The following is a 13803-nucleotide window of genomic DNA, read 5'->3' on the forward strand; positions in this document are numbered from 1 at the left end:
AGCATCTTCTGTTTAAGAAGACAGGAAATCAGATGCTCAGTTTTAGGAAGCATTTCATTCAAAATGATTAATATATTTATAATAGGGGCTTAAAGGGAACATTCATTTATGCCAAGAAGCTCCTTCTCCATTGATGTTAAATCAAGAATATTTTACTGTACAAGGCACCAAATATGTCTACTCACTGTTTTCTCCTTTTAAAGAAAACATGACAAATTAGTGATCTGGAAGATTAAAAAAAAACATATCAGGGAAATCATTGTTTTGAGAGTTCTTTCAGCTTAATTAATTCACTTTGGCTGTCCAAATCCATTCTAGGCCTGCAGGCGATTTTCAAACAAAATGTTATGATAGAGCTCATGCCAAAGATTTGGGGCAAGGATTTCTGCTTGCTGAGCTGTCACCTCAAGCTAACCAAATGTCAACAGAGAATTCTTAGGCAGATTAACTTTCCCCTGAATGATCTGTTTTATCTCATCCATCTGTATTCATTCCCATGGGGATTTTCAGACTGGGCTAACAAGTTAGATACATAGGAATCATGTAAATTGTTTTAAAAAAAAATCAACAGGTGACTTGGGAAAAGTTGGTCCTTGATCTAAAAAAAATTCATTCAATTTTTGGAAAGAATTTCAGAGTCTGTCAGTTTCAAGGAGTCTAAAAGTCTCTTTCAATTTCCTCTGTCCATTTCAAGGAATCTCAATCTTTTTTCTTCAAAAAGTTAAATAGGGAGGGGAGCCAAGATGGCGGCATGAGTAAAGCAGCAGAAATATCCTCCAAAAAACATATATATTTTTGAAAATACAACAAATACAACTATCCCTGAAAGAGAGACCAGAAGACATAGGCAACAGCCAGGCTACATCTGCAAGAACCCAGAGCCAGCAAAGGGGGTAAGATACAAGCCGTGGCCCGGTGGGACCCAAGCTCCCCTCACCCCAGCTCCCGGCAGAAGGAGAGGAGTCGGAGCAGGGAGAGAGAGGGAGCCCAGGACTGCTAAACACCCAGCCCCAGCCATCCGCACCAGGAGCACAGACATACAGTGCATGGGGTGCTGTATACTAGGGACACGGAACAGTAAAACCTACAAGCGGGTTGCCATAGCCGGCGCCCCTGGGACAAAGAAAAGTGAGTGCTTTTTGAATGTTTTAAAGGGACAGGAGCCTCACAGCTGGACAGAAACATCCCAGCACACTCAGCCCAGAAGCTGGGAATCCCGGGGAACTCCAGGTGCCCTGACCCCCTAGGCGGCAGCGCAGCTCGGAGGCCCCTCACGGAGATAAACAGCCTCCTGCCCATTCCCCGTCCAGCACATCCGGCCACGCCCAGAGCAACCACGCAGAGCTGACTCCACAGCAGCCGGGCAAGAATCAGAGGACCCGTCAGTGTGCAGCTGCCCAGCACAAGCTGCTAGGGGTCACCATTCTCCCAGGAGAGGAAAGCCACAAACTAGCAAGAAGGGATGTTCTCCCAGCTGACACACGTGCCAACTCCCCACAACTACCTCTATCACCATGAAAAGGCAGAAGAATTTGATCCAGACCAGACTAACCCAGACATCTTCCCCTGAGAAGGAATCTGGGGAGATAGACCTAACCAATCTTTCTGAAAAAGAATTCAAAGTAAAGGTTTGATGGAGCTGCAGAGAAATATGCAAGAGCTAACCAACAAAGTAGGGAGGGAGACTACAGAAATGAAACAATCTCTGGAAGGACTTAAAAACAGAATGGACAAGATGCAAGAGGCCATTAATGGAATAGAAACCAGAGAAGAGCAACACATAGAAGCTGACGCAGAGACAGAAAAAAGGATCTCCAGAAATGAAACAATATTAAGAGAACTGTGTGACCAATTAAAAAGGAACAATATCCACATTATACGGGTACCAGAAGAAGAAGAGAGAGAAAAAGGGATAGAAAGTGTCTTTGAAGAAATAATTGCTGAAAACTTACCCAAACTGGGGGAGGAAATAGTGCTCAGACCACAGAAGTACACAGAACTCCCAACAGAAGGGACCCAAGGAGGACAACACCAAGACACATAATAATTAAAATGGCAAATATCAAGGACAAGGACAGAGTTTTAAAGGCAGCTAGAGAGAGGAAAAACATCACCTACAAAGGAAAACCCATCAGGCTATCATCAGACTTCTCAACAGAAACCTTACAGGCCAGAAGAGAATGGCATGATATATTTAATGCAATGAAACAGAAGGGCCTTGAACCAAGGATACTGTATCCAGCACGATTATCATTTAAATATGAAGGAGGGATTAAACAATTCCCAGACAAGCAAAAGTTGAGGGAATTTGCCTCCCACAAACCACCTCTACAGGGTATTTTAGAGGGACTGCTCTAGATGGGCCCACTCCTAAGGCTAAACAGATGTCACCAGAGAAAATAAAATCACAGCAAAGAAATCAGACCAACCAAATGCTAACTAAAGGCAAAAAATAAAATCAACTACCCACAAAGCAGTCAAAGGAAACACAAAAGAGCACAGAATAAAACACCCAACATATAAAGAATGGAGGAGGAGGAATAAGAAGGGAGAGAAATAAAGAAACATCAGACAGTGTTTATAATAGCTCAATAATTGAGTTAAGTTAGACAGTAAGATAATAAAGAAGCTAACCTTGAACCTTTGGTAACCACGAATCTAAAGCCTGCAATGGCAATAAGTACATATCTTTCAATAATCACCCTAAATGTACCTGAATGCACCAATCAAAAGACACAGAGTAATAGAATGGATAAAAAAGCAAGACCCATTTATATGCTGCTTACAAGAGACCCACCTCAAACCCAAAGATATGCACAGATTAAAAGTCAAGGGATGGAAAAAGATATTCCATGCAAAGAACAGGGAGAAAAAAGCAGGTGTTGTAGTACTAGTATCAGACAAAATAGACTTCAAAATAAAGAAAGTAACAAGAGATAACAAAGGACATCACATAATGATAAAGGGCTCAGTCCAACAAGAGGATATAACCATTATAAGTATCTATGCACCCAACACAGGAGCACCAGCATATGTGAAACAAACACTAACCGAACTAAAGGAGGAAATAGAATGCAATGCATTCATTTTACAATACTTCAACACACTACTCACTCCAAAGGATAGATGAACCTGACAGAAAATAAGTAAGGACACAGAGGCACTGAACAACACACTAGAACAGATGGACCTAATAGACATCTACAGAACTCTACATCCAAAAGCAACAGGATACACATTCTTCTCAAGTGCACATGGAACATTCTCCAGAATAGACCACATACTAGGCCACAAAAAGAGCCTCAGTAAATTAAAAAAGATTGAAATTCTACCAACCAACTTTTCAGACCACAAAGGAATAAAACTAGAAATAAATTGTACAAAGAAAGCAAAAAGGCCCACAAACACATGGAGGCTTAACAACATGCTTCTAAATAATGGATCAATGACCAAATTAAAATGGAGATCCAGCAATATATGGAAACAAATGACAACAACAACACAAAGCCCCAACGTCTGTGGGACACAGCGAAAGCAGTCTTAAGAGGAAAGTATATAGCAATTCAGGCATATTTAAAGAAGGAAGAACAATCTCAAATGAATAGTCTAATGTCACAATTATCAAAATTGGAAAAAGAAGAACAAATGAGGCCTAAAGTCAGCAGAAGGAGGGACATAATAAAGATCAGAGAAGAAATAAACAAAATTGAGAAGAACAAAACAATAGAAAAAAATCAATGAAACCAAGAGCTGATTCTTTGAGAAAATAAACAAAATAGATAAGCCTCTAGCCAGACTTATTAAGAGAAAAAGAGAATCAACGCACATCAACAGATCAGAAACGAGAAAGGAAAAATCACGACAGACCCCACAGAAATACAAAGAATTATTAGAGAATACTAATAATATGAAAACCTATATTCTAACAAGCAGGAAAACCTAGAAGAAATGGACAACTTCCTAGAAAAATACAACCTTCCAAGACTGACCCAGAAAGAAACAGAAAATCTAAACAGACCAACTACCAGCAATGAAATTGAAGTGGTAATCAAAAAACTACACAAGAATAAAATCCTTGGGCCAGATAAATTTACCTTGGAATTTTATCAGACATACAGAGAAGACATAATATCCATTCTCCTTAAAGTTTTCCAAAATATAGAAGAGGAGGGATTACTCCCAAACTCATTCTATGAAGTCAACATCACCCTAATACCAAAACCAGGCAAAGACACCACCAAAAAAGAAAATTACAGACCAATATCCCTGATGAACGTAGATGCAAAAATACTCAACAAAATATTAGCAAACCGAATTCAAAAATACATCAAGAGGATCATACACCATAACCAAGTGGGATTCATCCCAGGGATGCAAGGATGGTACAACATTTGAAAATCCATCAACATCATCCACCACACCAACAAAAAGAAGGACAAAAACCACATGATCTCTCCATAGATGCTGAAAAAAGCATTTGACAAACTTCAACATTCATTCATGATAAAAACTCTCAACAAAATAGGTATAGAGGGCAAGTACCTCAACATAATAAAGGCCATATATGATAAACCCACAGCCAACATCATACTGAACATTGAGAAGCTGAAAATTTTCCCCTGAGATCGGGAATAAGACAGGGATGCCCACTCTCCCCACTGTTATTCAACATAGTACTGGAGGTCCTAGCCATGGCAGTTAGACAAAACAAAGAAATACAAGGAATCCAGATTGGTAAAGAAGAAGTTAAACTGTCACTATTTGTGGATGACATGATATTGTACATAAAAAACCCTAAAGATTCCACTCCAAAACTACTAGAACTAATATAGGAATTCAGCAAAGTTGCAGGATACAAAATTAACACCCAGAAATCTGTGGATTTCCTATACACTAACAATGAACTAATAGAAAGAGAAATCAGGAAAACAATTCCATTCACAATGGCCTCAAAAAGAATAAAATACCTTGGAATAAACCTAACCAAGGAAGTGAAAGACCTGTGCCCTGAAAACTACAGGACACTCTTAAGAGAAATTAAAGAGGGCACTAACAAATGGAAACTCATCCCATGTTCTTGGCTAGGAAGAATTAAATAGTCAAAATGGCCATCTTGCCCAAAGCAATCTACAGATTCAATGCAATCCCTATCAAATTACCAACAGCATTCTTCAACGAACTGGAATAAATAGTTCAAAAATTCATATGGAACCACCAAAGACCTCAAATAGCCAAAAAAATCCTGAGGAGGAAGAATAAAGTGGGGGGGGATCTCACTTCCCAACTTCAAGCTCTATTACAAAGCCACAGTAATCAAGACAGTTTGGTACTGGCACAAGAACAGAGCCACAGACCAGTGGAACAGAATAGAGACTCCAGACATTAACCCAAACATATATGGTCAATTAATATATGATAAAGGAGCCATGGACATACAATGGGGAAATGACAGCCTCTTCAACAGTTGGTGCTGGCAAAACTGGACAGCTACATGTAAGAGAATGAAACTGGAACACTGTCTAATCCCATACACAAAAGTAAATTTGAAATGGATCAAAGACTTGAATGTAAGTCATAAAACCATAAAACTCTTAGAAAAAAACATAGGCAAAAATCTCTTGGACATAAACATGAGTGACTTCTTCATGAACATACCTCCCCAGGCAAGGGAAACAAAAGCAAAAATGACCAACTGGGACTATATCAAGCTGAAAAGCTTCTGTACAGCAAAGGACACCATCAATAGAACAAAAAGGCATCCTACAGTATGGGAGAATATATTTATAAATGACAGATCTGATAAAGGGTTGACATCCAGAATATATAGAGAGCTCATGCACCTCAACAAACAAAAAGCAAATAATCTAATTAAGAAATGGGCAGAGAAGTTGAATAGACAGTTCTCTAAAGAAGAAATTCAGATGGCCAACAGGCACATGAAAAGATGCTCCACATGGCTAGTCATCAGAGAAATGCAAGTAAAACCACAATGAGATATCACCTCACACCAGTAAGGATCGCCACCATCCAAAAGACAAACAACAACAAATGTTGACGAGGTTGTAGAGAAAGGGGAACCCTCCTACACTGCTGGTGGGAATGTAAATTAGTTCAACCATTGTGGAAAGCAATATGGAGGTTCCTCAAAAAGCTCAAAATAGAAATACCATTTGACCCAGGAATTCCACTTCTAGGAATTTACCCTAAGAATACAGCAGCCCAGTTTGAAAGACAGATGCACCCCTATGTTTATCGCAGCACTATTTACAATAGCCAAGATATGGAAGCAACCTAAGTGTCCATCAGTAGATGAATGGATAAAGAAGATGTGGTACATATACACAATGGAATATTATCCAGCCATGAGAAGAAAACAAATCCTACCATTTGCAACAACATGGATGGAGCTAGAGGGTATTATGCTCAGTGAAATAAGCCAGGCAGAGAAAGACAAGTACCAAATGATTTCACTCATATGTGGAGTATAAGAACAAAGGAAAACTGAAAGAGCAAAACAGCAGCAGAAGCACAGAACCCAAGAATGGACTAACAGTTACCAAAGGGAAAGGGACTGGGGAGGATGGGTGGGAAGGGAGGGATAAGGGCGGGGAAAGAGAAAGGGGGCCTTATGAGCAGCATGTATAATGTGGCGGGGGGCACGGGGAGGGCTGTGCAACACAGAGAAGACAAGTAGTGAATCTACAACATCTTACTATGCTGATGGACAGTGACTGTAATCAGGTGTGTGGGGGTTACTTGGTGAAGGGGGGAGCCTAGTAAACATAATGTTCTTCATGTAATTGTAGATTAATGGTACCAAAAAAAAATGTTAAATAGAATTACCATACGACCTTGCGATTCTACTCCTAGGTATATTCATAAAAGATCTGAACATCAGGTACTCAAGCTAATACATGTGCATAAATGCTGGGGCAAACACCCAAACTGTCCATCAACACATGTATGGATAAGCAAAATGTCAAATGTGCATAATGGGATATTACTGAGGCATAAAGAGGAAGGAGATTTTAATACGATGCTACAAATGGATGAACTACAAAAAATAATGCTGAGTGAAAGACACCAGACATAAAAGTCACATACTGTACGAGTCCATTTATATGAAATGTCCAGAATAGGTAAATCCATAGAGACAGAAAGCAGCTTGGTGGTTTCCCCAGCCTGGAGGGAGGGAATGCAGAGCGACTGCTTAATGGGTTTGGGGTTTCCTTTGGGGGAGTGAAATGTTCTGGAATTAGATAAAGGCAGTGGTTATACAACCTTGTGAATGTTCTAAATACCACTGAACTGCATTCTTCACAAAGGTTAATTTTACACAAAAAAAGAGTAAGAAAAATAAAAGTAAAAAAAGGTTAATTTAATGTTGTATAAATTTCACTTGAATTAAAAAGGCTCTATCACTTTATAACCACTTATTTGATGGTCTGGGAGATGGGATTTTCTGAATAGCTAAACAACTGTTTATGGGATCAAATAGATGTCCTGAGCCAGTCCGGACTCCCCTCGACACCAGACTCACTTCTCTTCATCACGGGCCCTCATCCCTCTACAGACCAGCTGTTTGCAATTACACTCTGTATCTTGTATGAAATTAAAAAAAAACCAAATTCTGCATGGTATTTTTCTGACCACTGGATGTCATGAGTGTACAATATATGCTTCAGCTAGAAAACTGCATGCTTAGAGGAACGCAGCTTTGTGCAATATGGCAGCAGTGCTCTAGGCAAGGTACAGGCGAGGTACAGAGGGTACAGGCGAATAATGAGTTGTTAAAAGTTGCTTCGTTCCTGCAAACATGTCACTGAGAAGCAAAGAACATGCAGGCATTTGAAGATAAGCAAAAACACAGCACTGGCCTCTGCATTTTCTAGAGTATTTTTGTGGATCACCAGTTATAGGAAAGCAATCAAAATCTCACATAAAGTGGCCCTGGGGCCACTTCTCAAAGTACTCTCTGACCAAGAGCGGTGAGTGACCTGGAACCCTTTGGCCTCAGACGGTACAGCATTCCTGTCCTTTAGCAAATTAAAATAAGGACAAGTAGGTGCTTGTTTTCACTATCTTAGTTCCCATTGACTGGCCTTTTGATTTCACTAGAGAGTGACTTCCTTGTAAATTGTCCTGAATACAGTTGACCCCACTTCAGAATCATATGGTTATGGTATTCGCGGCTCTTCCCAGTTTTGGCATCAAAACCTCCTCTCTGATGGAAGTATTCTGGGTTCCCTCTCTAAGTCAAGCGAGACCTGAATGTGCAAACCAGCGCCTTAAATTTTTCCTCTTGGCTGTGGGAAATAGTCTGTGTTATTAATAACATTAACATATTTTTTAATTAGGAAGGAAGGTCAACGAATTAAGTAGAAGGTAAATTGGGGCTTTTGTTAGGTTAAATATAATACTTTTGAGGACACCAGTCATTTACTCCCATGGGCGGATCTGTTTGCAAGTTATAAGGATTTTAATGGTTTAGTAAAAGCATATTCATGTTCATAAAGGTGGAACCTGTGAAATCTGGGCTTAGACACATTGGAGGCAGGGGGCTGGAAAAAAAAGAAGAGAATGTTCACAAATATGTTTATCACTATTTGAAAACATCTTTTTATTTGTAACATTTGTTTCAACCAGAATGTAAGCTCTGTGAAGACATAGCCTGGCAAGTGATAGAAATATTATATATTTGTGGAAGTATCACTTAGGAATGCTTTCATATACAAGTAACAGAACCCCTCCACTACCAGAGACTCAAAAAAAGGATTTTTTCTATTATTATTATTTTCTTAATAGCAAGAAGCCTGGAGGCAGTTGCTGGTACTGCTTCGGTTGTTCTAAGAAACCATAAAGGACCCAAGCTCTTCCTTTTATTCTGCTCTGCCACCATTAGTATTCTTTTTATTGTCATGCTTGCAAAAGAGCTGCCACAGCTCCAGGCATCAGACCTGATTTTAGTGCCAAAGAAGGGGGAAGAAACAATTCTGGCAAGCTATCCTCATCTCCTCATGCTTGTTTTTATAAGGAAGCAAACGCTTTCCCAGAAATCTCCCCAGCTAATTTCCCTTTAGATCTCATTGACTAAAAGTGAGTGATGTAGCTATTAGCTACTAGGAAGTGGGCAAAGGAAAGTGGATGGTTAGTCAGCAATGGCAGCGGTGACTTCCACAGTAGAATAAATGAATTGGAAGAGACTGATCAATAAAAGGTTGAAACCTATCTAAGGGACCAGAAAAGCCCAGTGAACATAGACTGAGAACTCTTAGGAAGATCATTCATTGCTGCTTTGTTAGGATTTTTGTATCTAAGTCCATGGGTGACATTGGCTTATAATTGTTTCTTGTTCATGCTGTGTCCTTGTTAGACTTTGCTGCCATAGTTATATGAGACTCATAAAATGAGTTGGAGAGAGTTCTCTATTTGGCAATTTTTTTTTCTGTAAAGGGCTAAATAGTAACCATATTAGGCTTTGCAGATTCTACAGTCTCTGTGGCAACCGCTCAGCTGTTACAGTGTGAAAGTAGCCACAGACAGTACGTGAAAGTTGAGGCACGGCCACATTTGGCCCACAAGCTGTGGTTTAGCTATTCTTGTTCTAGGCTGTTTTATGTGAGTTTGCAATTATTTGTTTCTTAAATGTTTGGGAAAACTCTCCTGTAGTACTTCATGGGCCTGTTTTTGATTTGTGAAAATATTTTTACACCGTCGATTCAATTTCTTTAACAATTATAGGACTCCTCTGGTTGTCTCTTCCTAAGAGATATTACACTACAATATATTCTTGTAGGAAATTGTCCAGTTGGTCTACATGTTCAAATTAATGGAGAAAGAATTTTTCATTATTAACTTTTTTATTGTGATAAATATATGTATACTTATGCATATTTAATTATTTATATATAGGAATATAGAATTATTTAATATGTGTATATATAGATAGTAAAGTTTACCATTCTAACCATAATTTTTTTTAAATTTTAAATTGTGGTAAAATATTCGTAATATAAAATGTACCATTTTAGCCATTTTTAAAATGTACAGTCCAGTGGTGCTAAGTACATTCACACGTTTGTGCAACCAGTCTCTAGGGCTCTCTTCATCTTGCAAAACTGGACATTTTAACTATTCTCAAATGTACAATTCAGTGACATTAAGCACACTAATAAAGTTGTATAACCATTACCACCGTCCTCTCCAGAACTTTTTCACCTTCCCAAATAGAAACTCTGTCCCCATTAAGCAATAACTACCCCCATACTCTTCCTCTCCCCACCAGGCCTGGCAACCTCCATTCTACTTTCAGTCTCTATGACCTCCAGGTACCTCATATAAGCAGAATCCTACAATATTTGTCCCTTTATGTCTGGCTTATTTCACTCAGCATGTTGAAGCACGTATCTGTTGTAATTGCATTCTTAGTCAAGGCTATGGTGGCCATGCTTTTGCAATATATTAATGTGTCAAATCAACACAATGTATACCTTAAACTTACACAATGCTGTACATCAATTATATCTCAATACAGCTGAGAAAAATAAATAAATAAAAAGAATTTCCTTCCTTTTTAAGGCTGAATAATATTCTATTGCATATATATATATGCCACATTTGGTTTATCAGTCATTTGTTCTATGGGCATCTGGGTTGTTTGCACCCTTTGGCTATTGTGAATAATGCAGCTGTGAACATGGGTTCTGTTTGTGCCCCTGATTTAAATTCTTCTGGGTATATATCAACAGGTGGAACTGTTGGATCATATGGTAATTCTATGTTTAATTTTCTGACGCATTGTCAAACTGTTTTCCTTCATTATTAACTTTTTAACTGAAGCTTTACATCTTGAAAATTGTATAAATCATAAACGTATAATTCACTAAATCATCTCAAATAAACAACCAGATGAGAATTAGGACCAGCTTCCCAGAAGGCCCCTTGTGTTCCCTTCCACTCACTTCTAACATCATGGATTACTTTTGCCTATTTTGGAACTTCATATAATAAAGTAATTCATTCCATTTATATCACCATTTACTGATTTATTCTGCTGTTAATATGATATTTGGGTTGCTTCCAGTTTGGGGCTATAACGAGTAGGGCTATTATGAACATTCTTGTACATGTCTGTTGATACACAAATATACAGATTCCTGTTGAGTATATACTTTTTGTTAGGTCATAGGGTTTGTGTACATTCAACTTTAGTAGATACTGTTTTCCAAAGTGGCTGGATCAGTTTCATGCACTTCCACTAGCAATGGAGTAATGTTTGGGTTGTTCTGTAATCTTGACTACATTTGGTACTGTCAGCCTTTAAAATGTTTGCTGTCTTGGTGGGGATAACTGTGTAGTGGTACCTCACTATTGTTTTGCTTTTCACTTTTTTTGTCACTAAAGAGGTAAAGTCTTTTCAGATGTTAATTTGCCATCCAGAAATTCTCCCTTGTAAAGTGCCTCAAGTCTTGGCCTATTTATGTATGTTATTGGATGATTTTTCTTATTGATTTGTAAGAGTTCCTTATATATTCTGGACATAAGTCCTTTGTTGGTTATGTGTATTGAAAATATCTTTTTACTTCATATGTGTGTTTTTATGAACTAAAGTTTCTAATTTTAATGTTGCTCAAATAATCTTTTTAAAAAATCCTGTTTAAGAAATTCTTGTCAGGGAGAAATGTGGGGTCCACATATAAATCAAGTATAAAAATCAAACAAATATTCATATTTGACCTGATTGTTTATAATTCATTATGCGTGATCAAAACCGAAAGTTTCTGTGATGACTGCCCTTGTACTGTTCACCATGTAAGAACTTATTCACTATGTAAGAATTTGTTCACCATGTAAGAACTTGTTCGTTATGCTTCAGAAGATTGGAGACTGACGAGAATTAGGCTTGAGATGGAATAATGATTGTACATTGAACATTGACTCCCCTGTACAGAATTTTATTATTGTTAACAACCATTTGATCAATAAATATGAGAGATGTCCTCTCAAAAAAAAAAAAAGAGAAATTCTTGTCATTAGCCTCAAGATGGTGGCATGAGAGGTGAGACAGAAACCTCCTCCCAAAACCACATATAATGTGAAAATATAGTTAATACAACTAATCCTGAAAGAGCAAAAGTAAAGAAGGCTGCAACAGACTGCCTACATCTGGGGAAAAGAGCAGACCTCATGGAAAAAGGTAAAGTACCAAAGTCACGATCCGGCAGGACCTAAGCCCTTCCCCCACCCCAGCTCACCTGTGGAAGGAAGAGAAATGGAGAGGTGAGTGGATGGAGGCCTAGGACTGCTGAACACCCAGCCCTGGAGATCTGCTCTGAGAAAACAAACCTACATTACATGGTGCTCCAGAAATTAGTGGGGTTAGAAAGCTATGACTGGTCGAATACTTGGAGAGATTGAGATTCCAGCTGCTTGTGGAGAACACGTACTTACAACTGGCTGCTCTGGGACAAAAGAAAGGTGGGCACTCTGAGAGACTTCCTAACAGCAAGAGTGCTGTTAAAGGAGCAAGGTTTGCACAGAGCTTGCTGCTCAGGAGAAAGGACAGGTGGACAAAATGGTCCTGGCGCACTCAGCCCAGCAGGTTGGGAACTTTCATGAGCTTCAGAGGCTCCATCCCTGTGGCTGGCAACACAGCTCCGAGGCCCCCCACCATGATACACAGCTTGCCATTCCTTCTTCCCAGCCGGCACCAGCTCACAAACCTGCTGCCCCCACCATTGTACCAGACCAGCCAGAGGACAGCCCCACCTACAGCAGATACAGGGGCATAGCACAGAGGCTCCTCCCTGTGTACTTGGCCCACTGGCCCTGGCCGTGGAAGCAGGCACTGCAGCCAGGAAGCAGAAAAGAGCTCTTTCCTCCCGGGAGGCACCAACTTCACTCACCTGCAGCCCCTGCCATTGCTCCAGGGGCTGAGCAGCTCCAGAGAGTAGAGCTTCTGAGCACTAGAGGGCACCACCTACACCAAGTTATTTTTACAAATATGAAATGTCAAAAGAACCTGGTACAAACCCAAATCCCACAAACACTAGAAAGAGGGCCAAATGAAAATGAACTCACCAATCTTCCTAAAAAAGATTTCAAAATAAAAATCATAAACATAGTCACAGAGCTACAGAAAAATATTAAAGACCTCAGGGAGGAATTCAAGAAAGAGATAGAAACTTTGAAAAAATACAGTATCTGAAATGAAACATACAATGGAGGGATTTAAAAGCAGATTAGATGAAGTAGAGGAGATGGTAAATCAAATAGAAATTAGAGAATAGGAATACAAAGAAGCTGAGGCACAGAGAGAAAAAAGGATCTCTAGGAATTAAAGAATATTAAGAGAACTGTGTGACCAATCCAAATGGAACAATATTCACATTATAGGGGTACCAGAAGAAGAAGAGACAGAAAAAAGGATAGAAAGTGTCTTTGAGGAGGTAATTGCTGAGAACTTTCCTAATCTGGGGAAGGAGATAGTCTCTCAGGCAATATAGGTGCACAGATCTCCCACCAAGGGACCCAAGGAAGACAACACCAAGACATATAATAATTAAAATGGCAAAGATCAAGGATAAGGACAGACTATTAAAAGCAGCCAGAGAGAGAAAAAACATCACATACAAAGGAAAACACATCAGGCTATCATCAGATTTCTCAAAAGGAACCTTACAGGCCAGAAGAGAGTGGCATGATATATTTAATGCAATGAAACAGAAGGGCCTCAAACCAAGAATATTCTACCCAGTAAGACTATCATTTAAATTTGAAGGAGGGATTAAACAATTTCCAGAT

This window comes from Manis javanica, chromosome 4, assembly GCF_040802235.1.
Source record: "Manis javanica isolate MJ-LG chromosome 4, MJ_LKY, whole genome shotgun sequence".
NCBI classification, from domain to species: domain Eukaryota; kingdom Metazoa; phylum Chordata; class Mammalia; order Pholidota; family Manidae; genus Manis; species Manis javanica.